We start from the raw sequence: 6,000 nt of genomic DNA, 5'->3' as shown, positions 1-6,000 counted from the left end.
GTCGCCATTGAATCGTTCGATTTCGATCCTGCGTGTGGTAGTAGCTGGATAACTTTGTTAGGTAAATTGAAAGCCAAAAATTTTTTTTTGTTCTTTGGCAAACTACGCCTAGTTTCGTTCGATTGTGATTTTTAATAAGGGTACTAGATACTTTCAAAAATTATCGCGATATGTCATGAATATTAATATCGGTTTTTGCCGAATTAAACCCTTACTCCCCAACAAATTTATAGCAAGCGAGGCATCATTGTAAAGGTGAGATCAATGTCTATGCAATGTGTTTGGTTTTATGGTGGGATGAAAGTTATTTGTGCCTATTGTGGTCGGATGTTTTTTGGGTGAAAAATCGCGATATCGGGACTATTAATAGATTAATATGAAATTTATAAAACTTTGAAATTTTTTAAATTTTTTTGTTCTTTGGCAAACTACACCTTTGAAAATGAACGGGTGAAAGTTTCGTTCGATTGTGATTTTTAATAAGGGTACTAGAGACTTTCAAAAATTATCGCGATATGTCATGAATATTAATATCGGTTTTTGCCGAATTAAACCCTTACTCCCCAACAAATTTATAGCAAGCGAGGCATCATTGGAAAGGTGAGATCAATGTCTATGCAATGTGTTTGATTTTATGGTGGGATGAAAGTTATTTGTGCCTATTGTGGTCGGATGTTTTTTGGGTGAAAAATCGCGATATCGGGACTATTAATAGATTAATATGAAATTTTTAAAACTTTGAAATTTTTTAAATTTTTTTGTTCTTTGGCAAACTACGCCTCTAAAAATGAACGTGTGAAAGTTTCGTTCGATTGTGATTTTTAATAAGGGTACTAGAGACTTTCAAAAATTATCGCGATATGTCATGAATATTAATATCGGTTTTTGCCGAATTAAGCCCTTACTCCCCAACAAATTTATAGCAAGCGAGGCATCATTGGAAAGGTGAGATCAATGTCTATGCAATGTGTTTGGTTTTATGGTGGGATGAAAGTTATTTGTGCCTATTGTGGTCGGATGTTTTTTGGGTGAAAAATCGCGATATCGGGACTATTAATAGATTAATATGAAATTTATAAAACTTTGAAATTTTTTAAATTTTTTTGTTCTTTGGCAAACTACACCTTTGAAAATGAACGGGTGAAAGTTTCGTTCGATTGTGATTTTTAATAAGGGTACTAGAGACTTTCAAAAATTATCGCGATATGTCATGAATATTAATATCGGTTTTTGCCGAATTAAACCCTTACTCCCCAACAAATTTATAGCAAGCGAGGCATCATTGGAAAGGTGAGATCAATGTCTATGCAATGTGTTTGATTTTATGGTGGGATGAAAGTTATTTGTGCCTATTGTGGTCGGATGTTTTTTGGGTGAAAAATCGCGATATCGGGACTATTAATAGATTAATATGAAATTTTTAAAACTTTGAAATTTTTAAAATTTTTTTGTTCTTTGGCAAACTACGCCTCTAAAAATGAACGTGTGAAAGTTTCGTTCGATTGTGATTTTTAATAAGGGTACTAGAGACTTTCAAAAATTATCGCGATATGTCATGAATATTAATATCGGTTTTTGCCGAATTAAACCCTTACTCCCCAACAAATTTATAGCAAGCGAGGCATCATTGTAAAGGTGAGATCAATGTCTACGCAATGTGGTTGGTTTTATGGTGGGATGAAAGTTATTTGTGCCTATTGTGGTCGGATGTTTTTTGGGTGAAAAATCGCGATATCGGGACTATTAATAGATTAATATGAAATTTTTAAAACTTTGAAATTTTTTAAATTTTTTTGTTCTTTGGCAAACTACACCTTTGAAAATGAACGGGTGAAAGTTTCGTTCGATTGTGATTTTTAATAAGGGTACTAGAGACTTTCAAAAATTATCGCGATATGTCATGAATATTAATATCGGTTTTTGCCGAATTAAACCCTTACTCCCCAACAAATTTATAGCAAGCGAGGAATCATTGGAAAGGTTTACTCCTGCGCTACTTAAAAAAATGAGTTTCAACCTGGGATGAAATTTTTAATTTATTTTTTATGGCGAATATTAATATTGAATATTAATATTTTTTCGAATATTAATTTTTTTTTTCAAAATCTAAGAAACATAGTCCATTCTCAAGACGGTGGTAAAATTTTTTTTCGAAAAAAATATACGTAATTAAGTTTATTTTGACGTTGAAATAATCTGCCAGAAATTATTTGCTGACTAGCTTTTGGTCCTTTGAGGGGGTGGGTCAGATTAATGAGTCATCATTTATATAATTGCCAAGATGAATCGACCACACTCCTTCAAGATTTGAAATGGCCTGTCTTCACCTGGGCGAAGTTGGCGCGCTGGATTGGTTTTGGGCAATATCTCCAAAAGTTGTGACGATACAAAGTTGAAATTTCTACGCAATCCTTATATTGCTTACATCTTTCCAGCAATCACACTTTTAACGAAAAAATATTAATATTCATTTTTATGAATATTAATATTCAGCTATATTAACACCTAATTTTTAAACTTTCTCGCTAATTTTTTCACGAAATAAACTACAAGACATACTCTTCAAAATGAGCCATAGCTTGTAGTCAATATCAATCGGGCCTTGCTTTAATATGCGATCAAAAATTTCATACCTGCTCAAATTCGACATATGGCCTTTCGATTTCAAATGCCCCAAATACCATCTAATATTCACGTTAGAGATCTGAAATTTTCACACACGCCTTATAATAGCTTCAGCAATCCAGCAATCACACTTTTAGAAAAAAATATTAAAAACATATTAATATTCATTTTTATGAATATTAATATTCAGCTATATTAACACCTAATTTTCAAACTTTCTCGCTAATTTTTTCACGAAATAAACTACAAGACATACTCTTCAAAATGAGCCATAGCTTGTGGTCAATATCAATTGGGCCTTGCTTTAATATGCGATCAAAAATTTCATAACTGCTCAAATTCGACATATGGCCTTTCGATTTCAAATGCCCCAAATACCATCTAATATTCACGTTAGAGATCTAAAATTCATAGGGTCTGTTTGTTTCCCTTCATTTACCAAAAGGTACTTAAGACTCTTGCCGGAATCAGATCGATGATTACCTCTAGTTTCCTAAAGAACGACTGACTCAACTCGTGAAGGCCAGACCATGAGAGTCATTAAATAACATGATTTGTTTATTTACAATTTGAAATCCAAATTAAATTATTTCAAAAATTTGTTTTTATTAATATAAATTCATTTACCGGAACAGGAAAAAACGATATTTGATCTATCCGATTTATTCCAACGATGACATTTAAAAACAAACGAGCAATATCCGTTAGATTGTTTTAAATATTTTCTGATTATATCGCTCCAGTTCTTGTTTTTAATATAACGTCCTTGGACAGAACTACAAATTAAATCCCAATCTTGGGGGGTTAAGACAAAATCTGCGGAATTGCTGAGCGGCTTCGTGGGCATCCAGTAATCGACCTCATCATTTACGCCGTCGACGCAGGTGGATAACTTTACGTCCGGTTTTTGCATGGTAAGCCTCGCGGGTTCGTTGGCAATTATATTGCCGCTGGGATTAGTAGAAACTGGCGAATCCTCAAGCGCAGTATCGTCAGTGTTTTGGAGCTCAGTAATATTTGGTTCTGCGTTAGACAACATTACACTTTTATCTTGGAAGCATTGACTATAATCCTCGGGTGTTGCATTAGTTTTCCACAAATACCTAACACGCGCAACTTGCTTTTTTATATCTTTTTTTGAAAATTTTGAACCGAATAAAAATGAAATTACGGCTTCCCAACAAGCTGTGGAACTTGGGTTAAACGAGTTAATTGAGCTAATGGCCCTTTTTAAATCCGCAATTGTGATAGCTTTTTTAGCACCTCCTAACAAACGAACACTACTAACCTTTTTCTTCAGTTGACTTGTAGTTGGATACTTAGCTTCTGTCGTCCGCCCAACGGTCTTTACAACTGCCGTCCTTCCGACGGTCTTCGCCTCGGGAGCCTTAGCTCCTGCCGCTCGCCCAACGGTCTTTACAACTGCCGTCCTTCCGACGGTCTTCGCCTCGGGAGCCTTAGCTCCTGCCGCTCGCCCAACGGTCTTTACAACTGCCGTCCTTCCGACGGTCTTCGCCTCGGGAGCCTTAGCTCCTGCCGCTCGCCCAACGGTCTTTACAACTGCCGTCCTTCCGACGGTCTTCGCCTCGGGAGCCTTAGCTCCTGCCGCTCGCCCAACGGTCTTTACAACTGCCGTCCTTCCGACGGTCTTCGCCTCGGGAGCCTTAGCTCCTGCCGCTCGCCCAACGGTCTTTACAACTGCCGTCCTTCCGACGGTCTTCGCCTCGGGAGCCTTAGCTCCTGCCGCTCGCCCAACGGTCTTTACAACTGCCGTCCTTCCGACGGTCTTCGCCTCGGGAGCCTTAGCTCCTGCCGCTCGCCCAACGGTCTTTACAACTGCCGTCCTTCCGACGGTCTTCGCCTCGGGAGCCTTAGCTCCTGAAAAGATTTCTAATATGCACAGGAAATATTGACGTAGATATTCTTACGATTTTCAATAATAAATCACGTGACAACAAGGCGTGGTCTAAACCTTTTTCTCGCGACTCTTATAGACGGAAATAATATTTTTGTCCCAATATGGCTTGAACAAAAGCGCTTCGATCTACACTGCGACGTAACTGGCGTTCGATTCTAAAAATACCGGATTGTTGACAATAAGGCGAATTTCAAAACAAAGCGCTCACATTAAACGGATATACGTCACATCACATACAGCTCTGACGCATAAAAATTGGTGTAACAAGGCATTCGTTGCAAACTCTAGCAAGAGATATCGGCAATCGAATTCAAACAAAAACTTTCCGTGACGCAACATTAAGGCGATAAATAATTTGATGTGCTGACGTGTTGCGACACCTTACTCGATTGTTTAAACGAGAAGTTCAGTTTCAGTTCTACCTGTTTTCTCTATTACACAGAGGTGCCCTGGCTCTCACATCCACGCATCAAAACTATTTACTGTGTTTTGTATAATTTATGGCTTTTATGTCTTCCTTAAATGACGTTTGTTAAACTTTAACACACCTTCATGCTCATTTTCTTATTTATATGCTAAAATAGTTAATAGTTTGAGATATTCCAGTCAGATGTCACTAAGTGGTACATGAACACTGTACAAAAGCTCAAAATGGTACGCGAGGAAAAAAGTTTGGGAATCACTGATCTAAGGCCTAAAGTATACTTTTGGTCGTTTTAATTACGCAAATGCAAAAATTTTTCGCACTTCGCGCCAACTTTGACCGGATTTTCCTAGGTTTATGTGTCTTTGTTTTAAACAAATCTATCTAGCCCAAAGATAATATGCATGCTATGTGGCATATTGCACTGTGACAATTTCTATTAAATTTTATTATATCACTATTTCGAGCTATATAATTGGAAATTTATCCTAATGTGTCCAAAGAATGCTTTTTTCTTGTCAATCTGGTTTTGAGCTGCATGTTTTCACACAAGTTTGACTGAAAACAGCTTATCTATGTAACAGTTGTTTGAAAAACAGACATGTGCACCCCCAGACCCCAGGTTGTACTTTCACATGCCCTTTATACAGTGGTGGAATTCAAACTTTTTGTCAGCCGGTTCTATCACGAAAGTCATGCATTTCAGCCGATTCCTTTACAAAAAGTCATATTTTCCGGATAATAATTAAAGCAAAGTCTCTATAGAAATCACAAGTTTTCGCTCTTAGTTATAGCGAAATGGACGTGTATATTTCAACAGGGTGAGACATGACCACCGTGCTATCTGAACTCCACTAAATCGAAACTAAACAAACTGTCATAGCATTTCAAAGTGCATACTGTCAGGTCGCTTATAGATTTATTGTACATTCACATAATTGACCATATTTCGCTTTCAATAAAAGAGCTTACAGCGCAGTAAAAACGATATGCTTGTTGTCAACAATGTCTATTGCAACTGATTTTATACCGC

Source organism: Ascidiella aspersa, chromosome 3 (assembly GCF_963924565.1).
Source record: "Ascidiella aspersa chromosome 3, kaAscAspe10.2, whole genome shotgun sequence".
Taxonomy (NCBI): Eukaryota; Metazoa; Chordata; class Ascidiacea; order Phlebobranchia; family Ascidiidae; genus Ascidiella; species Ascidiella aspersa.
The sequence above is the reverse complement of the archived record's forward strand: the minus strand, read 5'-3'. Positions refer to the sequence as shown.